We start from the raw sequence: 14,819 nt of genomic DNA, 5'->3' as shown, positions 1-14,819 counted from the left end.
CTATTGGAAATAACCCATGTCCACTGACAGATGACTGACTTAAGATGTGGTGTATATATACTATCAAATATTACTCAGCCATGAAAGAATGAAGTAACATCATTTGCAGCAACATGAATAGACCTAGAGATTATCATACTAAGCAAAGTAAGTCAAAGACAAATATCATATGATATCACTTCTATGTGGAATCTAAAAAAACAGTACAAATGAACTTATTTACAAAACAGAAACAAACTTACAGATATAGAAAACAAACTAATGGCTACCAAAGAGAAAAGGATATATTGGGAGTGTCAGATTAACATATGCATACTACTATATATAAAATAAACGACTAGGATTTACCTATAGCATAGGTACTATATGTAATATCTTGTAATGAACTATAATGGAAAAGAATTGGAAAAAAATTAATATATACATATAAATGTAGAATCACATGTAGAACTACTTTGTTATACTCCTGAAACTAACACAATATTGCAAATAGACTAAACTTCGATTTTAAAAAGAAGTGCAGGTAATAACTTGGGCTTGAGACTGACATGTGAGGGAAGTGGGGGCATTCTTGTAATTCTGGGCCTTTAACCTGTGGACCTGACACCATCTCCAAGTAGTTAGTGTCAAAACTGAGTTAAACTGTAGGACACCAGGCTGGTGTCAGGCACAGATTTGCCTGGTGTGGGAAAACCTCCCCCCTGAAAACCACAAGTGCAGTCCTGGTGCGAGCAGCAAAGAGAAGAAAGACGTGGGAAGCAGAGAACTGAGTTTTCCCGTTGCAACTGCCTTCACAAGTAAGCACTGGGCAAACGTTAAGGTGCATATTTGTTTCACGTATGAGCTGCTTTTCCTTATCTTGATCGAATCTGTCACCCAAGTCTCTTCCTACCTGTAGTTACTGCACCATTTTTTCTCCAGTCTCGGAGCAAGGGGACGTGAGCTAAGGGCCGGCGGGTGACCTGACCCCAGGGCGGGCCGGTTCCCGCCATCGTTCCTCCGGGACCACCAGGATCGGGAAAATTGCCCGACAAGCATTTGAGGACGCCTGGAACTTTGGCCCGCAGACTCCGGCTTTCAACAGCAACAACACTGGCTGGAGCTGCACTTGCGTCTGAAGTTTCAGATAAGGCACGATGGGGTTCCTCTGGGGCTGCGGCCATGACGCAGGGCGCGCATCAGGGCCTTGCCGGCCACCTCCAGGCGCTTGGGTCAGGCAGAGCTGTGTCCCTCCTAGCCAGGGACACAGTGACAAGTCGATGTCTCTCAAGATGAGGTTTCGAGCCATCACTTCTCGCGGAGTTTCCGTAGTGTAGTGGTTATCACGTTCGCCTCACACGCGAAAGGTCCCCGGTTCGAAACCGGGCGGAAACAAAGGCGTCAGTTTTTTCGTTGTTTTTTTTTTTTTTTTTTTTTTAACCCCCGCTGGTTAATCCCTGACCGACTCAGCGGTTGTTACTCATCCCTGCCAGAACCCTGAGATTAGTTCAGCAGGCACCTTCGCAGACGTCGGCCCCTGCGGTTTTTCGTTATCTTTCCTGACACTAAATCTAAAACAATTTTGGCCACTCAGATGAAGTCATAGACCCGATCTGGATCCCCAGGACCAAGTTCTGACTCAGGGCGGTGTCCTAAAATTCAAGCCCTTCCCTTATTCAAACTCTGCTCAGGCTGCGGACACTTCAGCTGGGACCGCAAGGGGCTGTCTCCTGCAGAGAATTTGCAAACCTGTATCAAAACCCAACTTTATGCCTGACATTATCTCACTTTAAGCTGACAGCAGGTATGTTTACCCTGCAGTCCAGAGGAATGAACAGACCGTAGTTGCACAGCCAGTGTCACAAGTCACTCTGCTCTCTCACCCCTACCAGACCCACCCTTCCTATTTCTATTCTCCTTTTAAGCTGTTCCCATACATTCAATACTAAAGTTCCCAATCATGGAGATTCTTCCTCCTTCCCTCCTCTGAGTCTTTTCCCACAGGGAATCCTAAAGCCCTAAGGCCCATAGTTCTAAATCAGGGGAAAACAATATATATTTTGTTTTAATTAAAAGTTATTTTCACACACATTCCTCCCACCCCCATTGGGCAGTTTGCACAGACACTTCTTCAAAGATAGACGGATAGCAAATAATCATATCTAAACATATTCCACATCATTAATCATTAGGGAAATGCAAATTTAAAATACAATGAGATATCACTACACATCACTTGCTTCTTGGAAGGAAAGCTATGACAAACCTAGCTAGACAGCATATAAAAAGGCAGAACATCACTTTTCCAACAAAAGTCTGTATAGTAAAAGTTATAATTTTTCTGGTAGTCACGTGTGGATATGAGAGTTGTACCATAAAGAAGGCTGAGCATGGAAGAACTGATGCCTTCAAATTGTGGTGCTGGAGAAGACTCTTGAGAGTCCCTTGAAGGGACAGCAAGGAGATCAAACCAGTCAATCCTAAAGGAAATCAACCCTGAATATTCATTGGAAGGACTGTTGCTGAAGCTGAAACTTCAATACTTTGGCTGCCTGATTCGAAGAGCTGACTCATTGGAAAAGACCCCAATGCTGGGAAAGATTGAAGGCAAGAAGAGAAGAAGCCAGCAGAGGATGAGATGGTTGGATGGCATCATGGACTCAATGGACATGAAGATGAGCAAAGGATGGGAAGGACAGGGATGCCTGGTGTGCTGCCGTCCATGGGGTCACAAAGAGTCAGACATGGCTTAGCAGCTAAACAAAACAACAAATCACTACACATATATAACAGTGCATATGATAGCAGATGTCCAGAATGTGAAGGGACTGGAACACTCATACACTGCTGAGGGGAATGTAAAATGTCACATCCACCTAGGAGAACAGTTAACAATTTCTTGGAAAGTTCAACTACAATGATATGATTCAGCCATTCTAATCCCAGGTATTTACAAGAGAAAATTAAGTGTATGTGCATTGATTTGTATATGAATATTCACAGTAGCTTTATTTATAACAGCCCAAAGCTGGAAACAATACAAATGTCACTCAACAAGTAAAGATAAATTATGATTACATCCAGAAAATGGAATGCTACTCAGGAAAAAATTATTATTATTACTCTTATGCTGGGTGAAAAGTTCAATCAAAGAAGTGTTGTATGATTTCATTTATATAAAATTGTAGAAAATGAAAACTGTAATGACAGAAAGCAGATCAGTAATTGCTTGATAAGAGGAAAGAGAATGGCAGGCAATACGTATTAGAAAGGGAAAATCAGGAAGAGGGAACAATGGATATGCTCACCTTAACTGTGGCAGGGCTTTCATTATGACTTTCACTGGCCCTAGACACTTTGATCTTCGTGGAACCTTTCATAAAAAATAAAGTTTAAGTATTAAAATATTAATGTTTAAATATTTCCATTTAATTGCTCAGTCGTGTCTGACTCTTTGTGACCCCATGGAACGCAGCACACCTGGCTCCCCTGGCCATCACCAATTCCCAGAGCTTGCTCAAACTCATGTCCATAGAGTCGGTGATGCCATCCCAACCATCTCCTCCTCTATCATCCCCTTCTCCTGCCTACCATCTTTCCCAGCATCAGAGTCTTTTCCAATGAGTCAGTTCTTCACATCAGGTGGCCAAAGTATAAAAGCTTCAGCTTCAGCATCAGTCCTTCCAATGAAAATTCCAGTGATTTCCTTTAGGATGGACTGATATTTTTAATTTAAATTTTATTTATTAATATAGTTTATTTACATATACCACAGATAATTGACTATAGTATATGATTATATAATATATAATTATAGTATACAATTATAAGATATTGTACAGCTGCTTTGATATAAGTGGGTAAAGAATCTGCCTGTAATGTAGGAGACACAAAAGATGAAGTTTCCATCCCTGGGTTGGGAAGATCCCCTGGAGAAGGACATGGCAACCCACTCCAGTATTCTCGCATGGAGAATCCTATGGACACAGAAGCCTGGAGGGCTATAGTCCATAGGGTCACAAAGAGTCAGACACGCCTGAAGCAACTGAGCATAGTACATTAATATTATATAAAAACATTTGTAAAATTTCATTATGTTCTTTTAAATTTAAATGAATTTTTTAAATTAAAACATTTTGAATTAAAAAGTTGACACAGTTTTGAAGGTGTATGCCTACTGTACCTAATAGGCAAGTCAGTCCCCCGTTGTAAAGATGCATTCACAGATCTATACATTTTGTCAAAACTTAACCACTTGTACATTTTGAATATGTTCACTTTGCTGTATGTCAAGTATGTCCTAATACAGCTATTCATGATTGTTTTAAAATTTCTCAGAAAAAAAAACCATATATTTAAAGTCTGTTCTGGATACTCACACAAATATATATTTTTGTTTCTTATTAAAATTTTTGTATGAAATTAGAATATGTATTCACAACATTGAATAACTTGGGGGTGGACCTTGAGTACAGTGTTAATCTCAATTCATTGCCCTTAATTCACATGGATGGGCGCAAGAGTCTTCTGCTTTGTTTATGTCAATTTATTACTTTCTTTTATCCTATTCCCTACTTCCACCCCCTCTCTGATGTGTTTGTTATGAATTCATATGTATCCTCATAGGCTATGTAGTTGTTTTGTGTGTAATTGTTTCCTAATCTTGCATATGTTTTTCACTTAGTATGTGACTTTAGGGTCTTCCCAGGTTGCTGTATGCACATTTAGTCTTTGTTTCTAGCTGATGTAAATAATTTCACAGTGGGTACCCACTCATTTTACTTTTCTTCCCCCCATTATGGATACTAGATTGTGACCCCCTCCAATGGATGACAAACAACACCATCATAGATTCTTTTTTTCTTTCTATTGTATGTGTGAGTGTGTGTGTGCGTGTCAGTCCATCAGTCGTGTTCCACTCTTCGAAACTCCATAGACTGTAGCCTGCCAGGGGCCTCTATCCATGGAATTCTGGAGTGGCTTGCCATTCTCTTCTCCATGGGAATCTTTCCAACCCAGGGAAGGAACCAACCCGGACCAATGTAGGGACCAACCCAGTCCCCTACATTACAGGCAGATTCTTTACAACTGAACCACCAGGGAAGCCCAAATGCTATGTAAATAGCTGTAAATACAATATAAATCCCATGTAAATAGTTGCTGGCTTGTAGGAAATTCAAGTTTTGCTTTTGGGAATTTTCTGGAATTTTTTTCAACTATTTTTGATTCTTGGTTAGTTCACTCCAAGAATGTGGAATGCATGAGTAAGGAGGGCCAACTGTATTGTTATAAAACTGCTTGTATTAGTGAGGATGCAGAGACTGCTTATTCTTTACAGCATCGGTTAAAAAATTAGAATTTTCTGAAATGATAAGGAATTGGTTAGTGGTTACCTCATACCAACATGGTAAAGAGTTTAAGTTGTGCCTATGATTTCCAGAGGCATAAGCAAGAAGTGACCAAGTCAAGTTAGTCTCCCTTGTCTTGCAAAATAAGATAAATTAAGCTGCTCAGGAAATTTTCAAAGCCAGTCTTCATTTGTTCTTTAATTTAACAATTTCCCCCCTTCCAGTTTTATTGAGAAATAGTTGACATACAGCCCTGTATAAGTTTAAGGTGTACAGCATAATGATTTGACTTATATACATAATGAAATGATTACCATAATTAGTTTAGTGAACATACATTACCTCATATAGATACAAAATAAGATAACATTAAAATTATGTTTTTTCCCTTGTGATGAGAACTGCTAGAATTTACTATCTTAAGTAACCTTAATATATAACATACAGTAGTATTCATTATATTTATCACATTGTACATTACATCCCTTGTTGTTGTTCAGTCACTCAGTTGTGTCGGACTCTTTGTGACCCCATGGACTGCAGCATGCCCCGCCCTGTCCTTCACCATCTCCTGGAGCTTACTCAAACTCGTGTCCATTGAGTCAGTGATGCCATCTAACCATCTTGTCCTCTGTCATATTCTTCTCCTGCCTTCAATCCTTCCCAGCATCAGGATCTTTTCTAATGAGTCTGCTCTTCACATCAAGTGGCCAAAGTATTGGAGCTTCAGCTTTAGCATCAGTCCTTCTAATGAATACTCAGGATTGATTTCCTTTAGGATTGACTGGTTTGATCTCCCTGCAGTCCAAGGGACTCTCAGAGTCTTCTTCTACAGCACAATTCGAAGGCATCAATTCTTTGGTGCTCATCCTTCTTTATAGTCCAACTCTCACAACCATACATGACTACTGGAAAAACCATAGCTTCGAATAGATAGCTTTTTTGGCAAAGTAATGTCTCTGCCTTTTATTACACGATCTAGGTTTGTCATAGCTTTTCTTCCAAGGAACAAGTGTCTTTTAATTTCATGGCAGCAGTCACCATCTGCAGTGATTTTGGAGCCCAAGAAAATAAAGTCTCTCACTGTTTCCATTGTTTCCCCATCTGTTTGCCATGAAGTGATGGGACCTGATGCCATGATCTTAGTTTTTTGAATGTTCAGTTTTAAGCCAGCTTTTTCATTCTCTTCTTTCTCCTTCATCAAGAAGCTGTTTAGTGCCTCATCACTTTCTGCCATAAGGCTGGTGTCATCTTCATATCTGAGGTTATTGATATTTCTCCTAGCAGTCTTGATTCTAGCTTGTGCTTCATCCAGCTCAGCATTTCTTATGATGTACTCTGCATATGAGTTAAATAAGCAGGGTGACAATATACAGTCTTGACATACTCCTTTCCCAATTTGGAACCAGTCTGTTATTCCATGTCCAGTTCTAACTGTTGCTTCTTGACCTGCATGTAGGTTTCTCAGGAGGCAGGTAAGGGTGGTCTAGTATTCCCATCTCTTGAAGAATTTTTCAGTTTGTTGTGATCCACACAGTCAAAGGCTTTAGTGTAGTCAGTGAAGCAGAAGTAGATGTTTTTCTGGAACTCTCTTGTTCTTCCCATGATCCAAGGGATGTTGGCAATTTGATCTCTGGTTCCTCTGCCTTTTCTAAAACCAGCTTAAACATCTGAAAGTTCTCAGTTCATGTACTGTTGAAGACTCACTTGGAGAATTTTGAGCATTACGTTGCTAATATGAGAAATGATTGCAACCATGTGGTAATTTGAACATTCTTTGGCATTGCCCTTCTTTGGGGTTGGAAGGAAAACTGATCTTTTCCAGTCCTGTGGCCACCGCTGAGTTTTCCAAATTTGCTGGCATATTGAGTGCAGCACTTTCAAAGCATCATCTTTTAGGATTTGAAATAGTTCAACTGTAATTCCATCCCCTCCACTAGCTTTGTTCATAGTGATGCTTCCTAAGGCCCACTTGACTTTGCACTCCAGGATGTCTGGCTCTAGGTGAGTGATCACACCATCGTGGTTATCTGTGTCCTGAAGATCTTTTTTGTATAGTTCTGTGTATTCTTGCCACCTCTTCTAAATATCTTCTGCTTCTGTTAGGTCCATACCATTTCTGTCCTTCATTGTGCCCATCTTTGCATGAAATGTTCCCTTGGAATCTCTAATTTTCTTGAAGAGATCTCTTGTCTTCAGCATTCTGTTGTTTTCCTCTATTTTTTTGCATTGATCACTTAGGAAGGCTTTCATATCTGTCCTTGCTATTTTTTGGAACTCTGCCTTCAGATGGGTGTATCTTTCCTTTTCTCCTTGCCTTTTGCTCCTCTTCCCTTCTCAGCTATTTGTAAGGCCTCCTCAGACAACCTTTTTGCCTTTTTGCATTTCTTTTTCTTGGAGATGGTTTTGATCACTGCCTCCTGTACAATGTCATGAACCTCCATCCATAGTGACTCAGGCACTCTGTCTATCAGATCCAATCCCTTGAATCTATTTGTCACTTCCACTGTATAATTGTAAGGGATTTGACTTAGGTCATACCTGAATGGCCTAGTGGTTTTCCCTACTTTCTTCAATTTAAGTCTGAATTTTGCAATAAGGAGTTCATGATCTGAGCCATAGTCATTTCCCAGTCTTGTTTTTGCTGACTGTATAGAGTTTCTCCATCTTCAACTGCAAAGAATATAATCAATCTGACTTCAGTATTGACCATCTGGTGATGTCCATGTGTATTAATTATATTTATCATATTGCACATTATGTCCCTAGTACTTATTTAACTTATAACTGGAAGTCTGTACCCTTTGACCATCTTCATCCAATTCTGCCTCTCCCCAGACTGCAAATCTAATATTTTCCTTTCTCTTTAGGTTACTTTTTAAAAATGTTATTTATAGTTTTTTTTTTACTTTATACACCAGGAGGTGTGGCACGTGGGATCTTAGTTTCCCAATCAGGGATGCAACCGGGGGGCCCTGTATTGGAAGGGTGGAGTCTTTACGACTGACCCACCAGGAAGTCTCTGATCTTTTTTTTCTATTAGTTTGCTTGTTTTCGAGGTATATTTGATATACCATACTATGTTAGTTCCTGATGCACAACATAGTCAGTATTTCTATACATTTCAAAATGATTACCATCTGTCACTATACAAAGATACTACATTGTCATTTACTATATTCCCCACCGTTAGCATGCACAAGCATCACACTGTATATTTACACTCCTAATTCATTTACTTTGTAATTGGAAGTTTGTGCCACTTAACCTGCCTCACCTATTCCTCTCCTCTGGGCTACCGCCCCTTTGGTCTCAGTATTAGCTTTCTTAGGGTATGAATTTATTTTGATTACTTTTATATATTACCTATTCAATAATTATCAAATGTTTATGAAATTAAAAAATACCATTAAGACTAAATAGAAGTGTATGCGACCTAACTTTAAGTGAAAATGTCAGTGGATATTTTGTGGAATGGGTAGCCGAGTTCAAGCATGCTAAAAAGAAAAAGACACATAATATCTTGAGAAGAGCGTAGTCCAGTTACGTAAAAGCGAAATTATAAACTTTTATTACACAGACAAAGAAGATATGGACACATTAACAAAATTACAAAAACGCGAATTTCTCCAAAAATTAACTGGTAGCGTGATTTCGCCTTCTTACTCCTGGGGGCGTTCAAGCTCCACCTAACCCCTCCTTCCTCGTTTTTTCCGAAGGCTCGGAGGACCAGCAGCTGGGCGGCGCGCGAGTCAGCCGAGACGCCCCGGGACGCCGGGACAGATGAACTCCGGGCCCCTGGGCCAGGCGCGCCGAGGAGGAGGAGAGCCCGACTCCGAGGCAGGAACTCTACACAAGAGCCACTTTCGTCGCCGTCACTGTTCCACCCTAGACCCCTAACCCAAGACCAGAAGCCGGAGACTTGGGCAAAAAGCGGCCCAGGTTCCCGGAAGTCTGAGAGGGCCCGTCGCCGCAGCCCGCGCAGCGCCCCGCCCCGCTCCCGTGCGGGCCTGCGGCGTCGGAGCCTTCCGGCTCGTCAGGCCTGAGTCAGGGCGCGGAGGCCGGGAAGGAGCGGCGGTTTCCCGACAACGGGGTCAGCATGACACGGTGGCATGTCCCACCACGCCTCGGTGGGAGGGACACGGAGTACTGCGCAGCAGCCTCCTGTTGCTGCCCCCGCTAGGCCCCAGGAGCGGGGGATGACGCGGCCGTGTGCTTGCTCCCAGGCCAGGGGTAAGCCCATGGGTCTGAACGCTTCTCACTCGTGCGGTGTTCCCGCCGGGCCCCGTTTACCCCAGCTCCTCCGTCTCCACCCCAATCCCAGTGTTAGCGACTTGCCATGGGCACTTGCCACCTACTTCTGTAAGGACTAAATCATGTGCTGTTGCGGCTGCTGACCATCAACACCCCCTGATGTGGAGAGCAGGAATGGAGAGCAGGAGTGAGGCCTCTGCGCTGGGGCGGAGTGGGGTGGGGTGGGTGGAGAAAGGAAACTGGCAGGACAGTTCTTTAAATAGACGTTTTCAGGAGGCGCTTTTATGAACCCAGTTCTCTTTTTAAATTTATTTATGTACTTTTGGGTGTGCTAGGGCTTTGCTGCTGCGCATGGACCTTCTCTGGTTGTGGAGAGCAGGGGCTCCTGCTGCTCTTCATTGAGGAGCGCCGGCTTCAGTAGCTGTGGCACGTGGCTTCAGTAGTGGTGGTGGCCGAGTCGCTCCTTGGCATGAGACCCTCCCCGACAAGGGATTGAACCCAGGTTCCCTTCACTGGCAGGCGGATTCTTATCCAATGTACCACCAGGAAAGTCTCATGAACCCAGTTCTTGAACCTCCTCATATCTAGAGAATCACTGAACTCCTTCAGGGTGATGACTGTTTTCATGATTAGCAGAAAGCTTCATGAGACTAGCAGAAACCGGGAAAAAAAATATGCACTCAATTGCATGTATTCCCCTTTCACCGAAATCACGTGTATACTGACATTTCTCCCTGCTGCTTTGGAGCAGTTTCTCAGAGGTATCTGAGCTGCTGTTTACAGGCTGCAGTCATTTTGCTATCACAGTAATTTACAATGTCATTTAATCATTTTAATAATCTTATGAGAGAATCATGAGGGTAGTTTTCCAGGTCACGCGTCAAAATGCTACAGGTGAGGAAATGAGTTGTAAAGCAACATGCCTGAGTTCTAGTGATGGAGCTAGACCCACACCCAGGTCATTTATACCGACTGTCCACAAATTCCTTTTTAAATCAGAGCATCGCTTGAGACCAGGCCTACAAAAAATATACTTTGTCTTGGAGTCCTCGGAGGGGGGTGACTGTGAGGTTCCAGTTAAACAAGGGAATGTGAGTCCCAGCCCTACCATGGAAGAGGTGGATTGCCTGGCTTCTGACAACAAACTGAGGCCGAGGGGAGACTGAGGTTGGGGTGCCAGCAGTACTTCTTGCCCCTTAAACACAGCTGCTCTGGCTGTAGCCCTTGTAGAACACTCCCAGATATTCTAATGAAACTCTGAAGGTGGGGCTAGTGCTGGAAGGGAATCTGAGCTTCCCATTTCTGAGGAATGGGTTTAAAAACAAAACAAACAAAAAAACCCCTAAGAGGAGGAACTGAGAACTTGACCCACAATCTGGTTGAATCCAGTCATACTGGGAGTTGTTGGGGGGAGGGTGGATAGAGAGAGGAATGGTTTCCAAATAGATTTAATTCCCATCTCCTTCCAAGGAAAGACACCTGGACAAGAACAAATATCTTTCATAGAAGTCCGGGAATGGGACAAGACAGAGATTTTGCAGCTAAAGGCAAATGAATGGGGTGGGTCCATGGACCTGAGCAATTACTATCAGGTTGGCAAAAGACCCAACGGAATCACCTGCAACTTAGCACATAGTACCTAGGGACAAGGCCACCCCAACACATCTGAGAGCAGTTAGGCCCCAGATGCCAGCCACAGGGACCTGAGGTTGCCTCCTTTTTCTGCTACCTCTAGGCCATGGTAGCACCAGCTTCACCTAGATGCCACCTGGAGAAGTATAAGAGAGTGTTCTGGTTGTCTATTGCTGTATAACAAACTATTCCAGAGTCAGGAATTTGGAAAGGGTATGAGGGGAGAGGCAGTTTATCTCTGCTTCTAAATTTCAGGTGAGAAGACTTGGAGGCCAGAGGTGACTTGATGACTGGGGTCTGGAATCATCTGAAAAATTATCTATTTCTGCATAATCACTTTAAAATTTAGTGCCTTAAAATAACAGTTTATTATTTCTCCTGGTTCTCTTGGTTAGCTGGGGCTCAGATGTGAATTCGGCTGGAGCCAGAATGGTCAATTTAGCCTTAAGGCTTTCTCCAGGTGGCCTTTATCTCTGGCAGAGTAACTGGTCTTCTTGCATGGCATGGAGTAGCAAGAGGGAATGCTTCAACCAAGGCAAACAGAAGTTACAGATCTGTTAAAGCTCTCCCCTGCAAGTTAAATATGAGTACTTCCATTCCATTCTGTTGGTCAAAACAGGTCACAGGGTCAACTCAGATTTAAAGAGAGGGGAAATAGACTCTGCCTCTTGAAGGGTAGTTTTCCAGGTCGCATTTCAAAAGAGTTTATGGGGTGAGAGATGTTGTTGTCATCTTTAGAAACACAGTCACCACTACTACTTAAACAAGAACAAACAGATTTTTAACTGGGCAGTTAAATTTTTCCCATTTCTCCACATCTTGTAGGCTATAGGTTTGAGAACAGGTTAGACCAATTATAAAATAAGCTACATTTTTTCCCATGCATTGTTGTTGTTGTTCAGTCTCTTAGACATGTCTGACTCTTCAACCCTGTGAACTGCAGCATGACGGGCTTCCCTGTCCTTCAGTATCTCTGGGAGTTTGCTCAAACTCATGTCCATTGAGTCAGTGATACCATCCAACCATCTCATCCTCTGTTGCCCACTTCTCCTTGTGCCCTCTCTGAATGTAATGAGTAAATTGTGAGCCACTACACATGTACAAGCTGGATTTAGAAAAGGCAGAGGAACAAGAGATCAAATTGCCAACATCCGTTGGCTCATAGAAAGAGCAAGAGAATTCCAGAAAAACATCTATTTCTGCTTCCTTGACTACACTAAAGTCTTTGACTGTGTGGATCACAACAAACTGTGGAAAATTCTTCAAGAGATGGGAATACCAGACCACCTGACCTGCCTCCTGAGAAATCTGTACACAGGTCAGGAAGCAACAGTTAGAACCGGACATGGAAAATGGACCGGTTCCAAATTGGGAAAGGAGTATGTCAAAGCTGTATATTGCCACCCTGTTTTCTTTTACTTATATGCAGAATACATCATGCAAAATGCCAGGCCATATTAATCATAAGCTAGAATCAAGATTGCCAGGAGAAATACCAATAACCTCAGATATGCAGATGACACCCTAATGGCAGAAAATGAAGAGGAGTTCAAGAGCCTCTTAATGAAGGTGAAAGAGGAAAGTGAAAACCTGGCTTAAAACTCAACATTTAAGAATCTAAGATCATAGCATCCAGTCTCATCACTTCTTGGCAAATAGATGGAGAAAAAATGGAAACAGTCACTTTCTTGGGCTCCAATATCACTGCAGATGGTGACTGTAGTCATTAAATTAAAAGATGCTTACTCCTTGGAAGGAAAGCTATGACAAACATAGTGTATTAAAAAGCAGAGACATCACTCTGTCAACAAAGGTCTGTCTAATCAAAGCTATGGTTTTTCCAGTGGTCATGTAGTAGTGAGAGCTGGACCTTAAAGAATACGGGACGCTGAAGAATTGATGCTTTTGAACTGTGGTGTTGGAGGAGACTCTTGAGAGTACCTTGGACTGCAAGGAGATCCAACCAGTTAAAATGAGGGCTTGACATCAGCAGACGAATGGATGAGGAAGCTGTGGTACATATACACCATGGAATATTACTCAGCCATTAAAAAGAATTCATTTGAATCAGTTCTAATGAGATGGATGAAACTGGAGCCCATTATACAGAGCGAAGTAAGCCAGAAAGATAAAGACCATTACAGTATACTAACACATATATATGGACTTTAGAAAGATGATAACGATAACCCTATATGCAAAACAGAAAAAGAGACTCAGATGTATAGAACAGACTTGTGGACTCTGGGAGAAGGCAAGGGTGGGATGTTTCAAGAGAACAGCATTGAAACATGTATATTATCTAGGGTGAAACAGATAACCAGCTCAGGTTGGGTACATGAGACAAGTGCTCGGGCCTGGTGTGCTGGGAAGACCCAGAGGGATCCGGTGGAGAGGGAGGTGGGAGGGGGGACTGGGATGGGGAATACATGTAAATCCATGGCTAATTCATTTCAATGTATAACAAAAACTACTGTAATGATGTAAAGTAATTAGCCTCCAACTAATAAAAATTAAAAAAAAAAAAAATGAGGACTTGAGATTTCAGATTTTGAGAGAGTCAATTCCTAGGCAGGTTGATAAAAAGTCCGGGGTCCCTGAGGAGGAGAGAGGAGTCTGGAAGCTCTCAAGGAGGAGAAAAGACAAACTTTTTTTTTCTTCTCTACATTCCTTAGTCTTAGCCACATAAAACATTTTTTCTTTACGCCCAGAACTGATGATTACACAACAAACAATTCAGTTTAAACTCTATACTAAGGATTATATAACAACAATGTATCCTGTTTGAGGACAGCTTCCCCTTCCTGAAAACCTTCTGGCTAATCCTGCTATCTTAAAATGTAAATTGTAGGAGTGGGTCTAGTAAGATCTTTACAATCTTGAGACATTCTTTTGATTTATTTTAGTAAGAAATTTGAAAAGTATATGACTCCCTTGCTTAGACCTAGGGATGGGTGCATTCTCCATCCGCCTCCTGATGTCTGTGTTAGAAGCATTCTCTGTCTCTTTTCACTTTAATAAAACTCTGCTACACAAAAGCTCTTGAGTGATCAAGCCTGGTCCCTGGTCTCGAAGCTAAATCTGCTTCTTCAGAGATCATGAATCCGACACCATTCACTGTTAAGCTATCAACTTTAGGATCTTGACTTTTAGGAACAGGTCAATTTGAGAGTTGGAAAACTGATTCTTCATCTTACTGGCTGTATATCTTGGACATATTGTTTAAGCTTCCTATGTTTCAATTTTCTCATACACAAAATGTACTAATATTATTCTCACTTTACATGGGGCTTGCAAAACTTAAGTTTAGAAACTTTGGCTTTAATAGCTCAAAAATTTTGATAATTGTGAGAGTGAAAACTTTGATCTAGACTTTTAGGAAATCAGTGACTTGGCCTGATTTCTGACAGAAGGAGAGGATAAAATTTGGGAGTGGTCTGAGGCAATATGTTCTTGGAGAAGAGGACATTTGAGTGATTCATGCATGTGAAAAGGAGGGACACAGAACTGTGGAAAGATGTGTTCCTCCTGGTACTTAAAATTAGACCTGAGATCTAATCCTAGCATCATTCATTAGTACCTAGTTTCATTATTTCTTGGCAGTCT

At 41.9% G+C, this 14,819-nt stretch overlaps 1 non-coding gene across 1 annotated transcript; it reads left to right on the top strand.

Annotated features, from left to right (window-relative positions):
• The first annotated feature begins 1,301 nt into the window (after positions 1 to 1,301).
• TRNAV-CAC (transfer RNA valine (anticodon CAC)) lies at positions 1,302 to 1,374 on the top strand. The gene has a single exon. It is a non-coding gene; the product is annotated as a tRNA-Val (tRNA).
• The last annotated feature ends 13,445 nt before the right edge of the window (positions 1,375 to 14,819 follow it).

This window comes from Odocoileus virginianus, chromosome 5 (assembly GCF_023699985.2).
Source record: "Odocoileus virginianus isolate 20LAN1187 ecotype Illinois chromosome 5, Ovbor_1.2, whole genome shotgun sequence".
Lineage (NCBI taxonomy): Eukaryota > Metazoa > Chordata > Mammalia > Artiodactyla > Cervidae > Odocoileus > Odocoileus virginianus.
This window is presented reverse-complemented; position numbering and strand designations above follow the sequence as displayed.